Below are 21628 nucleotides of genomic sequence, written 5' to 3'. Positions count from 1 at the left end.
TTGGTTAGTCAATTTATGCTAGTAATTGGCTAGAAGTGGAATCTATTATAAATCCTTAGAATAAATTTTTAGAGATAATTTGGTGCTTGTCAGTTTTGTCAGACCTATAGATATGTGTTTTTGCATGACAGGCTATGGTGAGAAACTTGAAAGATGAAGAGATACTGTAGTTATTCCTGGAGGATTTTCCATCTGAGATCAATACGCCTGATGAGTAAATTAGTGATTCTGATACAAAACAAGTTTTAGAAAAATTTGAACTCAACAATGTACAAGTGCAAAGAACAAAAAATTATACCACATCAACCACCAGTCAACAAGAGAATATTTCCACTTGTTCTCAAGAAGCTGTAGAAATACATTTTGAAGACAGCAGTGATTTTGAAAATGACCTGACAGACAACAAACAAGAAAGCAACAATGTACAAGCACAACAAGAGGGAAATAACAAAAAGCAAGCTGCTAGTTGCAAAGTCAATACAGACTCTCCCCTCACTGAAAATGAAAGAAACACCGAAATTTTGAATTGCAGTCTAAAAGTTTGTCACAAATTTAGGAGACAAAACTGTGTAACAGATTTTCCTAAATATATGCTCCAAAAGGGAGGGATCAAGTAATATTTTTCTCAAAAGCATTCTGCAACAGATATCTTTTTGACTGTTTTGTTGAGCAAAGTGATTGAAAATATTATTTTTCAAAGTAATCTATATATTATGCAAGAGGCAAAATGGATACATCCTTTAACTGAAGAAGAGCTTTACAGATTTCTTGGTCTTGAATTCTTCTGCAGTTATCATTGTTTGCAACAAAAATGTTGTTGTTAGTGTTGTGATAGTGATCTGAACATTCCATTTGTCACATAAACAATCACAAGAGAGAGATACAAACAAATTCTGTCCCATGATTCACCTGAATGATAATCTTTCTATACCTAAGAACAATACAGACAAACTGTATAAAATACTCCCACTAATTACAGCATTGAACAAAAACTGTTAGAAACTATGGCTTCCAGATCAGATTCAGAGTATTGACAAGAGTATTGTTCAATTCAAAGAACAATCTTCCCTAAAACAATCCAATCCAATAAAGCCAGTGAAAAATGGGTACAAGCTTTGTTGTCAAGAGGATATATCAGGTTACATCTATAAATTTGATTGCTACCAGGGTAAAACATTTGATGAAAAATGAAATGTCATGTGCCTAGGGCCTCCTGTCTGGTAGACCGGTTGCCTGGTGCAAGTCTTTCTAGTTGACGCCACTTCGGCAACTTGGGTGTCGATGGGGATGATATGATGACAACACAACACCCACTCCCTGAGTGGAGAAAATCTCCGACCCAGCTGGGAATCGAATGAGGGTCCCTTTGCAGGGCATTCTGTCATTCTGACCATTCAGCTACTGAGGCGGACAAAGCATTTGATAGTGGCTAAGAAATGTTTGGACTTGGTGGAAGTATAGTGCAGAAACTGACATCCCACCTTCACTACAATAATTATGTAGTTCTGATGGACAATTACTTCCCTTCTGTGGAACTTTTTGAATATCTAAAAGCTCATGGTGTGTATGTGTGTGAAACTGGGCATCCCAATAGAGTTGGCCTACCAAAACTAAAGAGCAATCAAGAGCTGTTAAGAGGTGAATTTGACAGTCAAACTTTGGAAGAAGGAATTACATTTTTCAAATGGAAAGACAATAGGAGTGTATATTTTTTATCTAATTTTCATGGAACTAAAATGGTTAACATAAAATGGAAACAAAATGGTGGTACAAAAATTCATGTGACAATCCCAGTAGTGGTTAGAGATTATAATTCACATATGGGTGGAGATGATAAAGCAGATGTGCTCTGATCCATTTATGACAGAGATTGTAAAGCTAAAAAATGGTGGCACCACCTGTGTTTTGCTGCCATCGATGTAACAATTATGAATTCATATGTTATATATTCAGATTTCAATGGACAAATATCTTTCCTTCAGGTGAAGCATATGGTAACTCAGGAACTTCTAACAAAAGGTAAAACAGCTCTGAAGAAAAGAGGAAGACCAAATAAAGAAACGTCTCCCAGCTCTTTACTGAATAAAAGAAGGAAGAAAGGTTTTTCACCTTCAAATGAAATTCAAAACCAAAAACTCATGGCTCATTGGCCAAATTTTGTTGCAAATCATGGTAAATGTGAAAACTGTGCTACTCATAGAATAGAATCAAGGCCTCATTCTAAATGTTCTCATTGTAAAGTATTTTGTGTGTCAATGAAAGAAAAAACTGTTTTTATTAGTACCACATTTCATGAAGTAATGTTTGTTACTGTTTGTACCATTGTGACCTGACAGGACTCTCAAGCCCCTTTTTGAAAAAATTAATAAAATCTGCAAAATATTATTCAATCTGGTTTTTCTTTATACTAAACCTATTTCCTAACAACAAGAATACCATGGAAAACTTACAAAGTGTCAAAGTCAAAAAATAAAAAATTCAGGCCATAAAGGGGTATGTGGGTTAGTTTGTATGAACAATTAGCAAATAGTGTGGAATACATTTATGTTTGTGATCATAAATTGTGTATAGATTGTATAACAAGATGTATACATTTCTGATTTCACACACTGATTTTGGTCCTCATGCTACTTGATTATGTGATCATTTGAAGCTATTTATGACTTTGATTATGTGTATTTCTTGTGAGTACTGCATTATTGTATGTCATTGGAACTTGTGTTGTGTGCAAACTCATGCTTAACTCTGTTTTGGGTACCCCTGGTCATCATGACTGTGTGTGTGTCCTCAAGGAGACTGTGCAGCTATTATAGCAGGCACAAAATATTTTATACACATTGTTTGCATATTATGTGAGGGGGATGTTGTAACAGAACATCCTCCTCTAGCATCACTTTTCGTCAACAGTAGCTATTGATACCAGTATTATTTTTTGAATTTTGGACTGGTCAGTATTATCTCAGTTGCTCTTCCGAAAACTTTCATATAATTTTATACACAGTATGTTATATTTCAAGCTAAAATTTATGAAAAGGAATTAATTTATAAAATATTTTGGTTTTGATGTTATAATTGATAAGTGCTAATTTTCAATGTAAGTTAAAATTTTTTTTGGAAACATTTGAAATTACAAATTATTTGCCCACTTAAAATTTCTATTATTAGTTATACAATCCTGTACTGTTTATTATGTTTCTTTCTGGATTCATTTATTAAATAATAATTGAAATTAATATTGTAACATAAACTAGTAGAAATTCATTTGTTAAGAAAAACTATAAATGTGTTGGAATACTGCTATTTCCGCAGAATGAGAGAGTTGTAAGCATGCCTCTGATGTGATAGGACATATTTTTGTATTTGTGTGTGAAAAATGTAATTTCATATTTGTTGATGACAAAAATCAAAATACTGTTTCATATACTAAAATGTGAGAAAATATATTTACACAAAAAAATGCTGCAACAACAATCTTCAAATTTATTTACTTCAAACCAACTGTGAGGACCTGATGTGAGATTTTTTCAGCTTCAAGAATCAGACCCCTAGACAAGAAGAACTGGATCCATTTCAACATGACAAGTTAAGTAAACTAGAAAGTTTATTGTAATCTTCACTCTTGTCAAATCTTCATAAAAGTCTTTGCTTATTAATTACTTGGACTGGATATTTTTTAATGCTGGACAGTAGATGGAAGTAGGAAGGATGGGGGAGATTGCAAGCCATCGGTCACCTAATGTGAACAACTTTGTGTTAATGGCCAGGGTTTCTGGAACTATTGCAAATAAAAAAAAGCAGCTCACTGCACAGTGTCATTAGGCACTTGGAGCATTGAGTAATGAATCACTGTATACATCTGTATGTGCTGAACATAATTCATTTTCACAGGGGTTAGTGGGTGGGTAGGTAGGTTCTACAATTTGTTGCTGCTCACCCCCCCCCCCCCCCCCCTCCCCGACCCACCCAAGGAAGAAAAAAAAAGCAATTTACCATCACCATCAATTTTAACATGACACAGTTGCTTAAGATTTTAGTTATAATAACAATAAATTTTAATATAATGATAATGATTAGTTTATGTCAGTACTCATAACTTTAAAAAAACTGTAATTCAGATAAATACATACTTAGTTTGAAAAAAAAATTCATCCAAAATATTGAAGTTTGTATGTTCCATGCAACTAATTTAAGAACTAGTGTATAGTAACAACCAGTTCTCACAACTTGAACAGTGTCATAATATACACAACATAAAATCACAGTATGCACTCAGTATTATCAGCATTTAACTTAGTAACTGTGGTTATAAACACAAGTCTGCAGACTGTGGCTATGTGAGCATGTAGACAGTGAACAACATTGTTTCTTCCAGTCCTTTACATCTTTAGTCAGGAAAGTCAATCACAGAGGGTTTTTTTTTTTTTTTTTTTTTTTTTTTTTTTTTTTTTTTTTTTTTTTTTTTTTTTTTGAGAGCCCTTCCCTTTCTGCCTTATATTACTCAACATCCTATGAATTGAACTCCTTCCAAACAGGCCAGGAAGTCCAAACAGTACTGACTGGCCGCCATGTCATCCTCAGCCTACAGGTGCCACTGGATGTGGATATGGAGGGGCATGTGATCAACACACCGTTCTCCCGACCTTATGTCAGTTTACGAGACCGGAGCCGCGACTTCTTAATTGAGTAGCTCCTCAGTTTTCATTACAAAGCCTGAGTGCACCCCCCACTTGCAAGCAGTGCTTGGCAGACTGGATGGTCTCCCATCCAAGTGCTAGCCCAGTCCGACAGCACTTAACTTCGGTGATCTGATGTGAACTGGTCTTACCACTACGGCAAGGCTCTTGGCACTCAACAGCCTATGATTTGCCAATTTTGCTTATGGACTTAGGAGCTTTATCAGATTTGTTGTTGACAGTAGCAGCTGCCAGCCTGTGAAGGGTACATTTTTCAGGCTGGAAAGTTTAGTGAGGCTGGTCAATGTGCCAGGCTAACAATCTCAGCTAGGCCCCAGGTAATAAACGCTAAGGTATCCTGTGTTAAACATAGCTTGCACTTTTCTACAATCATTGCCATATTCAAGTTTTCATGCTACTTTATTCTCCTAAAATTGGCTGAGAAATTTGGAAATTGGTGTATGTAAAAATACAAAAAGTTTAGTAACATGATCCTCCCTCTTGTGACCTGGACTGTGTGGTTGCCCCCTGCATGGGAGTTGACCTAATTTATTAGTATGAAAATAAAAAATTTATTTTTCCTTTCTATTTATTGAAATGTGATAAGTCATGGACACTGCGTAGCTGTAACAGTCACAAGCACTAAACATGGAGCGCTGAGGTGTTAATCTTCTCCCAGTGAGGGGCGCTGAACACGGGATGTGTTCACTGTAGTTTGCTCAACCTTGTCAGTCAATAAGATGGTGTGAGAGGAATTATACGTTGCCTTGGGTGTGGACAAATGAGGAACTGTGCTGAAACGCATCACTCTCTTGCCCACCAGTGCTTATCTAGTTAACATGTTCCTCTCCCACTATCCTAAGCCAAGACACAGCATCCTGTGAGTTGAACTTAAGGCTCCTTTTGTTACCTCTCCCCTTCACCAGGCACAGATATATACCAAAAGGATGATATAAACCTCTTTGTGGGTCAGTTTTTACCAGTGAACATTTATTCATGATTTAGACCACCTAAATCAGATGCCCTCTCTTTTTCCACTCAAGTACACCTTGTACAAATCTGGTGTCAGTACAGTGGGTAAGTCCCACCATCCATTCCAAAATAGTGGTTCTGTTGTGGCTGGTTGTTGACAGAATTTTGCGTGTTGACAATGGAAAAATGTGCAACATAAGTTTCGTTACAGCCTGTAGCCATCTCTGGCTCATGTTAAGCCATCACAGTCAATCACATGTACTCTGTCTCTGCTGTGCCACACATCTTCAGCATGACACAGCTGATGTGTACATGCATGTATGGGCTCAATATCCTGCTATGCATGGGCCATTTGATCATGCTGCCTCTGCTGTCATTCTCATCTGTGCTGAATCCTGGTCAGCTGACAAACTGCCGCTGCCTAGGCCCTGTGCGCCTTGCAACCTTGTTGTTGCCTGCCTGCCTACCTGTCTGCAGTCTGATGTCAGGCTATGTCTGCTGCCTGGTCCTGCTGACACCATCAGGGTCACGCATTCAACTCCTGCATCAACTGTGCCTCACTGCTGCAGTGTTCATGTTGCCAACACTGCCTTCATTACATGACATCATTAATGTGAGTGTCACTAACCTTTGATTTTTGGATCCTGTCACTGACTTTCCAGCAAATGTACATGCCATTCAGCAGCCTAAAGAAATGGGGACTCTTGCTCCACAGGATTTGCTGTACTCCCTGTGCTATTTTGTTGTTGTTGTTGTTTACTGTAGGCCGCATGTGTTGTAACCATGCTCCAAAACCTAACCTTGAGGTAAAAATACCTCAGAGAATGAAGATGAAGGTCCTATTGATTCCTTTCTCTGAAAACTCAATGACGCTATGGTTAAAATTATAGGGTCAGAGGGTCAAAATGCGACTTCTGGAACCAAGCACCACAAACCCCTCCAGCAGCCCCATCAAAAGTAGATTTCAATGATCAAGCTACCTTAGGTGAAGCTAGAGAAGTCTAAACTAGCTCAGTTACTATCTCACCTGCCCAGTCCACTATTGCCAGTACCTTTTCATTCCTTCATTCTCGGGAAAGCTCAGTGAAAATGTGGAAAACTTTCTGCAAAATTTCCGTGATGTGGGTTACATTTGCACCTGTCCTGAAGCTTTCCTGTTGTATGTAGTACAGCTGAAATTAGCCAGTGATGCATGTGGATATGTAGAACTGGGTGACACTTTAAAATATACAATTAGATATGAATCTCTAGCAAAAGGTTTAGAAGAGCAATATACCAATAAGCACAGTGTTTGTTACTACCGTGACAAACTGTATACCCTTGAACAGAAGTCAGGGGAAGATTTTGGACAATTTAATGACTGCATAAGAACCAACTCTTGCAAAACATACCTTGGGATACAACCTGCAATGACATATTTCTTGAAGAATCTTAGGATCTGAGATGCATGACATTAATGTCTTCATCTGTGGTATCAATCCACAAATTAACAGAGAAGGCAGACACTCCATTGCTCACCCTACCCCCACCCCAACCCCACCCCAGCACATAACAGCCAGCTCCGCCGTGTGTTTACAATTAAATCGGAGAGCGCCAATTCAAATGCACTGGTCATATGGCTGATACCTGTCTAACACCTTATTGTCCTTGTGGTGTCTGACTTCTTGGACACAGAGGTGGCTAGTAATAATTCAGTTAATTAGAACACTCTGTATAAGTAGCACTTTATTAATTGTAATAAAACTTATCTTTGTCTGACAGGCTAGACTGCATTTGTGAGACTGCAAACGTGGACTTGCCGTCCAGAACATGCTAAATGACCCACAATTACTGTTTGGTGAAGTGTTACAAGTTCAGAATGGCTGTACTGTGGCTTTACTACAGTCACTAGAAAACACAAGTTCATAGACACTTGTTGACACAGTTCTGATAGCGTCGGCACATAGACACAGTTCACAGGAGACGAAAGTGCCTTCAACCCCAGACAGTTGACATGGGCTGCGTCACAGCAAGTAGGTGGCACAACACCATTACTCTGACAGGAACGTCCTGGAAGTGGGCAAGATCTGACCTTGAACAGAACTGGCCTCTGACGATGCAGATGATGTGACAGGCAGTACACTGTAGATGACGTCTGGGTGTGCACAATCTTGTCACTGGCTGCATCACAGGCTGCCAGCATGACTGCAACACTGTTGGTGGCACCATGTTAACATTCATGGGCATCTCCCGCTGTGGAAATGATAGTGCTGCTGGAGGAAAATCTGCGACTGTGGTGGTAGCTGCTGCAAACCCTGGCTGTGTGCTGGATCTGTGAAAAAAAAAAGAGGGTGGCAGAATCTCTTGAATGGATCAGCTGAAGCTGGTTCTGATGCCTCCTGTGAAATCTTATCAGACCGTGGATGATGTAGGTGGAATGGGACAATACCTCAGACAGCACACCCCATTCCTATCTGCGACCCCTGCCAAACATGTGAAAGAACACTGGTTACTGAGGCCAAAACTGTGACTCAGAAGGAGGGTCATGAGGTCTCTGCAGTGGAGATAGCAAATGGGGGAGAGCCCTCTGGCATTGACCATGCAGGAGCTTTGCTGGTGACTTTCCATCTTTGAGAAGTGAGCAATATGATGACAGAAAAACTTTAAAAGCCAGGTCCTTATTTATGCAGTTCACAACTTGTCCATCTGTGATTTGAAGGTCCTTACAATGTATTCAGCTTCATCATTCAATTGCAGATGAAAGGGCAAATGCTGAATACTGTTGTCTGCACAAAACTGTTCAAGCTCCTGAGATTTGAGCTGTAGCCCATTATCTGACACTATCACCTCAGCTAAGCCTGCTGTGCACACACTCGATGTAAGAAATGATACTGTGCTGACTGGTGTGGTAGATGATGGAGGAAAACTTGCTGCATGCATCGACAACCTCCAGCTAGTGCATGACCCAGCAAAATTGATTGTGTGCACTGCAGGCTTAGCTGAGGTGTCAGATAATGGGCTACAGTTCACATCTCAGGAGTTTGAACAGTTTTGTGCAGACAACAGTATTCAGCATTTGACCTTTCATCTGAAGTTGAATGATGAAGCTGAACACATTGTAAGGACCAACAAATTACAGATGGACAAGTTGTGAACCACATAAATGGGACCTGGCTTTTAATGTTTTTCAATGTAAGAAATGATACTGTGCTGCCTGATGTGGTCATCCTACTTGGTGTGGACAATACCCCAATGTCCTTGATGCAACAACTGAAGAACTCCCCGCTGGAGGGAATGAGGGACCATGACTATAGCATCGCCTCTTTCAGTGTGCATCAGGACGACACCCATCTGTTCAGAGATGGCATGCTGATTAACAAAGTAGCAACAAACCACTGGGTGGCAGATCTCCTTCAGAGTCGGTGGTCACCCACAACGAACAGGCTTGAGCACCATCTCCAATCCTGGGTCCGATGCCATCTTCTATGCCACATGGCAGAAAGTGAACAGAAAATCTTCCAAAAATAGGATTTATTCTGAATAAATGTGATGACAGGAGTCCTCAGAGGAATCAAACACAGCATTGGAGCCAATAGGAAGCCTCAACAGGAGGTCAGCATTGGAGTGTTTAGTAATGGGTCAAAATGACAATTCGTACTGGTAATTGCAGAAGAGAAGTGCCCACCATTGTGACTTCAGCACTGTACATTCTGGGACAGGCTGGCCCAATGTTGCGATCTGAGCAGCAGAATGGGTGTAATAGGTTAGCTTTCACATTACAACTTGCGATTCTGATACACTGGTTGGTGCAGACAAGTCATGAGTGACCACTAAGTGTGAATGTGATAGGTGGATACCAAGCCCATTAATCATGTGGCCAAGATACTCAGTTTCAGTGAGAAAAGTGGATGACTTAGAATGGTTGCACATCAGTCCCATTTTGGACAACACTTGAAACGATGCCTCTAAATTTTGTAGGTGTTCTTCTGGCATATGACAAGAGGCAACCATATCATCTGAATAATTAGAACAAGAAGGTACTTGTGATGTCAATTGCTCAAGGTACCTTTGGAAAATAGTTGAGGTAGAGGTGCTACTTTATTTATTTAATTGTATGGCTAGGGCCCCCCGTAGGGCAGACCATTTGCCGGGTGCTAGTCTTTCAATTTGACGCCACTTTGGTGACCTTCAGTCAATGAGGATGATAGGATGACAATGAGGACAGTACAACACCCAGTCCCTGGGTGGAGAAAATTCCCTGACCCAGATGGGAATTGAACCTGGGTCCAGAGGATTGACAATTCGTCACACTGATCATTCAGCTACCAGGATTGGAAAAAGTGCTACTGAATGGTACCCACTGAAACTGGAATAATCCCTTGTGTTTATTGATCACATAAATCTTTAACTCCTCATCTAAATGCTTTTGCTGGTGGGCCTCCTGGAGATCAATTTTGGAAAAGAAGTAACCCTGAGATAATTTTTCCATCAAATCCTCAGGTAGTGGCAACAGAAAATAGTCAACACCAGTTTGTGGGTTGATGGTCAGTTTAAAGTCTTCACAGAGGCTCAACTCACCTGACAGTTTAATAAGGATCACCAGGGGTGACGCCTGTCAGCTGGCCAAACCTGGTTTGATGATGTCAATGTCCTGTAACCACTGCAACTCTGCAGTAACCTGGTCCTGTATTGCAGGAGGGACAGGACAAGCCTGAATAAACTTGGGCTACACATTGTCTTTCAATGTCACATGGGTCTCAAACCTTTGGGCCTTGTTAAGACTCCCACAGAACAGAGAACTGAAATTGTCACATAATGCATTAATAATGGGCAGAAACGCAGATGAATGAATTTGTAACACCTTCCTATGAATTGACAATCCTAAAATTTCAAAGATATCTACACCAAAAATGTTTGAACACTTGCAAAAGCACAACACATGAAATAACACTGTTTTAGTAGTACCATGGAATGTGGCTGGTAAACTGCATATCCCAAGTGCTGGAACAGGTTCTCCATTGTATGCTGACAATTACATGATTGCTGTAGCTGTGGGCTATCTAATCATTCATACATAGTGTGGCTGAACAATGTAATAGTAGCACCAGTATCTAAGTGGATATTAACACACTTGTTGAACACATGCAACTGAACGTAAAGCTTATTGGAGTGCCGGATGATAAGTTCAGAGGTTGCGTACTGGCAGTCTGACAAAACAACAACAGAATCAGTGGACAGTTGCATAACAGACACATCATACACCTCATTAGAATCACTGTCTGACATCGAATGTGAAAACCACTTAACACCATCTATACTTAAATATAGCAACAGTATGTGGGCTTCTTTGCCACATGGGAAACACTTGGCTTTGAAACACAGGCACTGAGGCCAATTTTGGGTTTGAAAGCAATTTGTACAGGACTTCCGTGATTGTGCAGGCTGCCATTGTGGCCTGACAGTGTGACTGGTTTGGACATGACCTAGACATCGGGTGATGTGTTACCTGAGAGAAGGGTTGGCCACTGAACTGTCTTACTCTTGACAACAGATATTGCATGTGTTTAAAAATCACACTCAGTTACATCCTGTGACTCAATAATTGACAATACTGTACTGAGGTCAGGGTTTGGATGCTATAATATGGCAGCATGAATACGGGAATCAGATGTGTACTGAGTAATAGCCTCTCTCGTCAAACTGTGACTGTAGTTTAACCCACATGAACACTGAAAGTGACACTGCCCAGTAAGGCTAGAAACTTCTGTTACCCATTGTTTTTAGGGCTGTCCTGGATACTGTTTTAATCTGAAAACCTTATAACAAGCAGCCACTACATGGACTTGTGATTTAAAATGATTTGACAGCTTGTCAACTAACCGGTCATAGGGGACCTCATGAGACTGGCAACCTGGAAATAGTTTTACTACCAACTGGAATACCTCCAAGCCTATGGTGGAGAGAAAATAGTAAATATGCTGATTACCTGTTATGTTGTAGGCATTGAAATGCACTGTCAACAGCACAACATAATCAGCTCAGTCATCATTTTGCCCCAGAAACACACTGAATTTAGGCACTTGAAACATTTGTTGAGTTGTTTGTTGCAGTTAAACAACATGCCACAGTGAGTTAATTATGAGATGCATCCTTGGCATCACTTTGCATGTGTCTGACTTTTTGTACACTGAGGTGGCTAGTAATAATTCAGTTAGTTAGAAGACTCTGAATAAGTAACATTTTATTAATTATAACAAAACTTATCTTTGCTCAAAAGTCTTGGTTGTAGCTATTCATAGCTAAATTATCTGTGATTACTGAGTGGCAAACTGATAAAAGTTCAGAATGGGTGTACTGTGGCTTCACTACAGTCACTATAAAACACAAATTCATAGACACTTGTTGACACAGTTCTGATAATATTAGCATGTAGGCACAGTTCACAGGAGGTGGAAGTCTCTTCACTCCTCTATGGTTGACATAGGTTGTGTCACTGTGAACAGGCAGCACAATGACATTACTCTGACAGGAACTTCCTGGAAGTGGGTAGGATCTGACCTCAAGCAGAACTGACTTCCTGGCCTTTGGTGAAGCTGTTTCATGGCAGAGGCATTACAGTGGAGCCTCGGAACTATGGGTGGCATGTCTTCTTCCTAGTGTCTTATTGGCACCTCATGATACCACTTTGCTGTGCAGTATCTCTGCGGTCCTCTATTCTTCTGGTGCTGCTCTCTATACTCAATGACACCAAAGTCCTCATTGCTAAGAGTTTGGGCATTCAGAAATGGAGTGTCCACAGAACTGGAATATATCATTCCGTGGCATCGGCAGTCAACTCTGGGGCAGGGAAAATGCTCATTTTTATCAGGGAAACCACAGGAGAGGCAAGCACAGCCACCTAACTATACCCCCAGTAAAGTTTTTTAATACTGTGAAATAAGGAGGTTTGGAGGAAGTGGCAAATGTGATTGTTAGAGGAGAGATAAGAGAAAAATCAGCCAAAATTCTTACTCTGGGTGACAAGTGGCCATTGAAACCACCTCAATGGTGTATCAGTGATATGAGTAGTGACATTATAAATTCTCCAGCTGTGTGTTCAGTTAAGCTGAAAATTGATGATGCCATCTGTGAATGATATGGAGGTGTTAAGGCAGAGAATGTTTGATTTTGATATCATATTGGGAAATTATTTCCTATGACATTATCAGGGTGTAATTGATTTCCTGTCACATACAGTCAAATTCAGTGAAGCAATTCACCAATTTGGCAGTGACAACACCTTGCAGACATGAGGATATCCACACGAGGGACCCATTTCCCAAAATTCTGGCAAACAGCATATACTGATGCTGAAAGTGACAACCCTTGTGAAAATATCTGGTGGCATCAGAAGAGTTCTTCGGTTGACTGTCAAAATGCTAGAACCTAAGAGGAATGTCCTTTTGATTGGCCCACTCATTTAAAGTGACATTCTGACCTTAATGCAATTGTATGTGAAACGAAGCCTGTGCAGAGTAGAATCCATAGGAGAGAAAGTCTGAATTCCTTCGTGTGTTTATAATTTTGGAATCTGAGATGTGGAGGTACCCAGAGGGACCAAACTGGCCAGTATGCAAGAGGTAGCCAAAAGTGAAGAATTTGTTCCTGAAAACACAGTCAAGGAAAAAATGATGACTAATACTGGTCTGAGAAACATGTAAAATCACACCCCTACTGTAACAACAATTTCAGAATAAGTTGCCCCATTTATGTGACTCTCAGCAGAATTCATTATACCCAGTTTTGGAGAAGTATTGGTGGCTATTGAAGAAAGACAATATTTGCCAGCCACTGATGTTGTATACCATGAGATTACTACTGGTAACACCAGGGCAGCTTCATGGAAACCATATAGAGTACTATCAGAGAGAGTCCATTGTGGAAGACACAGTCCAACAATAGCTTGATACCAGAATTATTGAACCATCAGCCAGTCCCTGGTTGAGTCAGACTGTCATTGTTCTGAAAAAGTCTGTTAGTGTTGAGAAAACCTACCAACTTTGCGTGGACATGTGAACCAGAAATGAAGTCACAACTACTGACAGCTACATCTTGCTGTGTATTGATGATACATTGGATAGATTAGAAAATTGCAAGTTTTTCACCAGTCTTGATCTACACTCAGGCTATTATCACATCCTGAAAGCTCCACATGACTAACATAAAACAGCTTTCGTTGTGCCCTCTGACCTGAATGAGATTTTGTTTGTGCCTTTTGGCTTAAGAAACACCCCACCACATTTTAAAGATGTGTTAATTTGTTATTAAGAGATCTTGAACCATCTGCCTGTTTGGTATGTCTTGATGATATCACACTTTTTTCCTGGGCTACAGAAGAACATGCAGAATGGATGAGAAATGTTTTGGTGAGGTTTCAAAATGCCCATCTAAGTTTAAAGTTTGAAAAATGCTCTTTTGTAGAGTCACATGTCCAGTACCTGGGACACATTATTAGCTCTGATGTAGTAAAACCAGACCTACAGTTGACAGAAGTTATGGATTATTTCCCTCCTTCCATAAATGTAAAATAATTATAGAGTTTCTTGGGGTTAAGTAACTACTATCATCATTCTGTAAAGGTTTATCACACTGTGACTAAGCCTTTAACCAAGTTATTAAAGAAAGGAGTATCATTCAAATGGGCCACAGATTGTGAAATCACCATGCAGAAAGCTATAGAAGTTTTGACGAGTTCACATTTATTGACATATTCTGACTTTGACGAACCATTTATACTTTCATGTCAAGCACGGATTATGCTGCTGGTGCTGTTTTGAGCCAAAGGAATAACAGCAAAGAAGAACCAGTTGGTTATGCTTCTAGCCAGTTCAGTAAAGCTGAAATAAAATACAGTACCACTACTTTAAATGCTACCTGTATTATGGTAACTGACCATGTTGCCTTATTATTGATATTGCATTTAAATGACCCCAGAAGCCACCTGACATGATGGGCTTTAAAATTCAGAGAGTATGACTATAAAGCAGGTCATAAACCCGGAGAACTGCGTCAAAATACAGGTGGCATCAATAGAAAGGTCCAAGTTGTGCAAGCAGACAAAGTACTAATATCTAAATCAAAAGATTTCCAGGAAAAAGATTCCGAATGTCAACAGTACGTCACATTGCCTGACTTTGAATTAGAATTTGATATATTGTACCACAAAACTCTGTTGGGAAACTGAATGGTGATACCAAAGTCACTCCAGAACCAAATCATTGCTCAGTGTCATGATAGTATACAGGCCTGCCATAGTGGTAGACATTCTACAAATGCACATATTGCTATGTGGCATTGGTGGCTCATTCAGTTCTACGACATCAATACATATATCCATGTGTGTTTACCTTGCACCCAGTGGTCACAGTGAAAGTGGTAGTGCATTCCTTCACAAACCTTACCAGAAGTCTCCAGACTATTTGAGACCACAGTTCTCGTTAGTACCGATTGCTGGTATGACAGCTGAGAGTGTGGCCAGAACATTTGTAAATCACTTGGTGCTACCATCTGGCAGTCCTGACACTATTCTAACTGATCAAGGCACAAACTTTATGTCCTCATTATTCATACAAATGTGCAAACTGCTTAGAATGAAAACATGGTGGACTAACCCCTTTCATCTGAAGACTAATGGACATGTGGAATAGGTTCATAAGATAATTAAATGGATGTTATCCTACTATGTGAACCAAACACATTCAGACTGGAATAAGTACATTCCTTATGTACAATTTCTATGCAACAGCAGCATTCATGAATCCACAGGACATACCACTTTGAGTAGTCCCTGGCTGTCTCATGAATACTCCCTCTGAGACAGACAAAATTCCACCAGGAGAGGATTTAAAAGATTTCTATGCAACAGCAGCATTCATGAATCCACAGGGCATACCACTTTGAGTAGTCCCTGGTTGTCTCATGAATACTCCCTTTGAGACAGATAAAATTCCACCAGGAGAGGATTTAAAAGAACTGAGAAGTTTAGCACACAGACTTAAAGTAATCTGGTGCCAATTTCAGTGCAATAATTTGAAAGCAACAGCCAAATCACATGTTTGACCTCTCCTGTCAACACAGAAAAGCAATTACCAGATCGCCTTGTGATTGTGCTGTGTCACCCCAGCCTGCTGCCCTAATAGAGCCACCTAAAGACAAGTGACCTGCCGATAGACTTGCACCACAGAAAAGAAAGACTCTACTGCCTCAGGCTCAGCCTACATATTCACTCCACTCTAGGTATCTTTATGTGCTATGGTCATGTGATTAGGAACAGTGTGCTAGTAATACAGCTCTGCTAATACATGGAATCTATATTCTCCAGGAACTTGTGCTAGTGACATATGTTTGGTAAACACAGAGATCCAGAGCTGATTTCAACAGTTTTTCCTGCCATACTCTTCTTTTTAATATATTTTACATTCGCTCTTGCTCCCTTGCTGTGGTTTTTGCAGAGATCCCCCCACTCAGGAGAAACAGATTTCCTCTTGTTGGTAATGCAGGATAAACTGTTTCCCCCATCTTCCTATTGACAACCATTCTGCTAGTCACTTATGTATAATTATGGTTATGTTAACCAGATGACACCCATAGCTGATTCATCATGAGATGTGGTGAAACACCACTAATTTTAAACCACTGAATTATACTGCAGAGTTTCGTGGCCACCTAGATGAATTTCCTGATGTTCTCTTCTCATGAATAGGACCGTGTATCTTAATCAGTTGCCTGCCTGCTGCATCTCACTGCACCACCTGTTTGTAGTTTATTGTATGTATTTTGTTTTCAACCTTTTCATGCACTTCTGTATGTGGAGAGAGTGAGTAGACATTACCTGCTACCCTTACTGCTAGCAAGTGGCTGTACAGTGCATTTCCCTTCCATCCCAGTCTCACATGCTGACTGAGTATAAAAAATTGCCTATATACTTCCACACATACTCTGATCCACCCCTATGTTACCAGAGAAATACGTCAACTTTCCCAAAGATTTTTTTCTATTATATATTCGAATGGAGTATGCAAACCTATACAATCCTAGCAGCATCCACTTGATGCTTTTACTTTGAAAGTCAGTCATGTAACATGAACAGATGTTGGCTCAAAGGATTGGTAAACAGTGACTATCTAGTATGTGAGCTGTCGAATAACTTTTACTGTTCACCAGTACATATCATTTAACGATGAAAGAGTCTGTACGTGTTAATGTCAGGATAGAAACTGACAATGACCTCAAAGTTAGAGTGGAAATTGAGAATGTATAGTGAGGTACAAAGGTAGGGCTTGTTCAAATAGAGTGGAAGGAAATGTGTGGCAAACTGACATATATATATATATATATATATATATATATATATATATATATATATATATATATATATAGAGAGAGAGAGAGAGAGAGAGAGAGAGAGGGGGTAGTTGATAGCTAAGTATAAAATTCTGTCTTGGCATTCCTGTCTTCAACAGCAGCAATGTCACTGCATCAATAATCATTGGGCTAGGTGTTGCTACATTAAAATTATCTGCTTGAGAGTCATGAACACACATGGGCTGCCAGAAGTGGTATGTGCTGCAGTGGAGCAAGAGTCGATCTGTGGTGTTATTTTGCTTAAGATAGTGGCAGCATTGAGGTGGAGATGTGCTGTTTGTGATTTTGGTCACACGGTCATTCTAAGATAAACAAAAGTTCATTGCAAGATGGTATGCATACTCCAGCAGGTTTTGCATGCTATAAATGAAGAATTCAAAGGATACAAAATGGGTTATTTGAGAAATAGTGTCACATAGTTTTCAAATGTCAGGCAGTGCTATTTAAGTATACTGATGCTGTGTGTGATAATCTCTCTCCCACCATTACCAAATGTTCCATTAAAACTAGAGAATTCATGTCATATACATGCAAATAAACCCCATTCTAATTTTGAAATGTAATTTGCCTATGAAGAAAAAAATACCTAGTTATCTTGGGATGCATTGGATGGCAGAGGGCATAGGTCACATTGCAGTGGTGGCAGTTGAGTCTATCAGTAGATAGGGTTTCATGTGAGGGACTGCACCTCAATAGGTATGGGAAGGGGAGGCTGGCAAGGCTTATAGGTGACAGTGTAGTGGGTGGTGGTGGGATCACTCATGGAAAACCTCCTGTAGTAGTTGGTGTTAGAGCTGCACCTTTTTTAGATTGAAGTCAGCTGAAAGGTATACCTAAAGGAAGCCCCTCTAACTAAGGAACCACCTTCAGAGGATGTCATGTTTCCAAATAGAGAAGGAATTAGCATATTTCATCAAAATATAAGAGTTATTAGAGATGAAGTTAGTGAACTGCTTATAGATGTTGACTCGGACTTTATTGGTATATCAGAGAGCCACTTATAATATTTGACAATTCAGAGCCTTCCTTTACCAGGATACAGATTAGCTGGCTGTTTCTCAAGGAGTTCCTTGTGGAGTGGCCATGTATGTTAAAAACAGTATTCCGTTTGTGTCCATAGACATATGACAGCACTGCACTGAACATACATTTGAATGTTGTGCAGAGGCAGTTGAATTTAGTGAAACTAAACTTCTAATTGTTGTTGTTTGTAGGTCCCTTAACTCCAACTTCAGAGCATTTCTGCTCAAGCTAGAGAAGGTTCTTGGTTCACTTCAAAGGAAGTACCAAAAATTAGTTATATATATGGTGACTTCAAGATTAATTTTGTATATGATTGTGCAAGTAAACAATGTTGTTAGACCTCCTAAACTCGTATGATCTGATGCAGACTGTGTTTTTTCCAACTAGTGTACAGGGGAACAGTAGCAAAGCCATAGACAATATTTTTATTCATTCTTCATTAATAGATGGGAATACTGTTTTAAAAGGGTGAATGGCCTTTCAGACTATAATGCCCAAATTTTAACACTAAAAGGCTTTTGTACTAAAAAATGTTACATATAATTACAAACTATGTGAGAGAGCTAATCCAATGGCAATAGAGAGTTTTTTAAACCTCGCTAAGGAACAAGAGTGGCATGATGTTTATAGTGCCGATAACATAGATGACAAATATAATGCTTTCCTTAATATATTATTCATTCTCTTTGAGAGTTTATAAGGATATCATGTAAAACAAAGTGGGAATTGTATCAAAATGTTAGAAGTAGTCACAATCAAGTTGCAGTAGCCCATTACAAACAATATTGTAAGGTTCTTAAAAATGTTGTTAGAAAGGCAAAGAATATGTGGTATGCAAATTGAATAGCAGATTCACAGGATAAAATTAAAAGCATATGGTCAGTTGTGAACAAAGTGTCTGGTAAGCAGCACATGGTTGACAATATAAAGTCAGTTTGTAGTAAAAATGTTTCTGTTACTGATAAGTGAGGTATACGTACAGTATTTAACAATCATTTTCTGAGCATTGCTGATGAATTAAATAAAAACTTAGTTTCTACAGGGAATCATATAACTCGCTTGGCAAATGCCTTTCTGAGATTGGTGTCTGAAATATCCCTCTGTGATACTGTCTAGGAGGAGATTGTGTCAATAATTATATCATTGAATGAAGACTAAGGACTCTCATGGATATGATGGAGTGCCTAGCAGAATATTAAAATACTGTGCTGCACGTGTTAGCCCTCTACTTACCCATATTTGTTATTTCTCCTTTAAGAATGGTCAGTTTCCTGAATGATTAAAGTACTCAGTAGTAGGGAGAAAGTGATAATGTAGACAATTTTAGACCTGTGATTCTTGAGTTTCTCTCGGCGTATTTGATAGTCAAAATATCCACGGGTGTGCTGCCGGTCAATAGTGTCCAACGGGCACAATATTTCGGCGATCATACATGTCGCCATCATCAGGTGAACTGACGGACTGAGCTCCTGTGAACGTGCCGGCACAGAGATCCGTACGCTATGGCTGCTCAGAGGGAACTGGGTTCGGTCGCGGCGGCGGCCGATTTAAATACCCTCCGCCCGCGGCGCGCTCCCTCCGCCGTCCGCACCCCGCGCCACGGTCGCGCGGTGGAACAGATTGCGACGGCGTCTGAGATGACGTCGGTGTGATGGCTCTGTCCGCCGTGGTCGTCACAACTATGTTGTTGTTGTTGTTGTTGTTGTGGTCTTCAGTCCTGAGACTGGTTTGATGCAGCTCTCCATGCTACTCTGTTTGCTCGATTTACTCTTGATTAACCCGATCGCTGGTTCCCAAGCCTTGCTAAGATTATAGCCACAGTCACGGTTTATAAGGTCGTCATTGGTGCGAATTTCGATGGCCTCTCTAACAACGCTGTCCCAGTATCTCGACGTCTGTACCAGAAACCTCGTGTGGTCATACTCCATGGCGTGATTTTCCGACAAGCAATGTTCAGCGACCGCCGACTTGCTCGGATACATCAGTCGAGTGTGCCTCTGGTGTTCACGGCATCGATCCTCAACGGTACGCATCGTCTGACCAATATACGACTTGCCACATTGACACGCAATCTGGTACACGCCGGCCTTCCTCAAACCGAGGTCATCTTTGGCGCTCCCCACCAGTGCACGAGTTTTATTTGGAGGACAAAACACAGTTCCGACCCGGTGTTTCTTCAGAATGCGGGCGATTTTCCCCGAGAGTGCGCCTGTGTATGGAATAAATGCAGTGCCTACCTCCTCCCTCGTAACTTCATCCATCTCAACAGGTTGTGCTGCAGTGGTTGGGCGGAGAGCACGTTGAATCTGCCACTCTGAGTACCCATTTTTTCGAAATACAGTTCTCAGATGTTCCAATTCCTGGGGTAGACTCTCTGCGTCAGAGATAGTGCGCGCCCTATGTACTAGAGTTTTAAGTACCCCATTTCTCTGTGAAGGGTGGTGGCAGCTGTCTGTGTGCAAATACGGATCAGTGTGCGTTGTCTTCCGGGACACCCCATGACCTAGGGTGCCGTTAGCCCTTCTCTTGACCAAGACGTCAAGGAAAGGTAATTTACCCTCCGTTTCAGTCTCCATAGTGAATTTGATGTTGGGGTGTATGGAGTTTAGATGTGTAAGGAAGTCAAGGAGTTTATCCATACCATGTGGCCAGATGACGAACGTGTCGTCCACGTAACGGAAAAAGCAAGTAGGTTTCCATACGGATGACGACAGGGCTTCCTCCTCGAAGTTCTCCATGTACAAATTCGCTACCATCGGTGAGAGTGGGCTACCCATGGCGACTCCCTCCGTTTGTTCGTAGTATTCTCCATTAAAAAGAAAATACGTGGAAGTCAAGACATGCCTAAAAAGGTCAGTGGTCTTCTCGTCAAACTTCTGACTAATCAATTCTAGTGACTCTCGCAGGGGTACCCTCGTAAACAAGGAAACGACGTCAAAACTCACCATGATATCTGACTCATCCAACCTGAAGCCATCAAGGCGTTTAACAAAATCCACGGAATTACGGATGTGATGAGGGCATTTACCCACATAAGGACTTAATATTCCCGTCAGGTATTTGGCCAACAAATATGTAGGTGCCCTGATGTTGCTGACAATGGAGCGTAATGGTACCCCCTCTTTGTGAACCTTCGGGAGTCCATATAGTCTAGGCGGTACCGGACCATAGGGTAACAATCTATTAGCGTCACCCTCCGGTATATCTGCGTCCTTGAGAAGCGCCCTCGTCTTGTTCTCCACCTTCTTTGTAGGGTCAACGCTGATCTTCCGGTAGGAATCGTCATTTAGCAGGCTCTGCATCTTATCAGTGTAGTCCTTATGGGAGACAACAACTTTAGCATTGCCTTTGTCAGCCGGTAAGACAACAATTTCAGAGCGCTCCCTCAGATCACGAATGGCTGCCCTCACCTTACTGCTGATATTTGACTTCATCGGCTTGGATTTCGTCAACGCACGACAAGTTTCACGACGTATTTCCTCGGCTGATTCTGGCGGAAGTCGAGCTGCAGCCTGTTCAACAGCACTAACAATTTCTGCAACCGGAGTGAACTTGGGGGTGGGAGAGAAGTTGAGACC

This window comes from Schistocerca serialis, chromosome 3 (genome assembly GCF_023864345.2).
Source record: "Schistocerca serialis cubense isolate TAMUIC-IGC-003099 chromosome 3, iqSchSeri2.2, whole genome shotgun sequence".
NCBI classification, from domain to species: Eukaryota; Metazoa; Arthropoda; class Insecta; order Orthoptera; family Acrididae; genus Schistocerca; species Schistocerca serialis.
The sequence above is the reverse complement of the archived record's forward strand: the minus strand, read 5'-3'. Positions refer to the sequence as shown.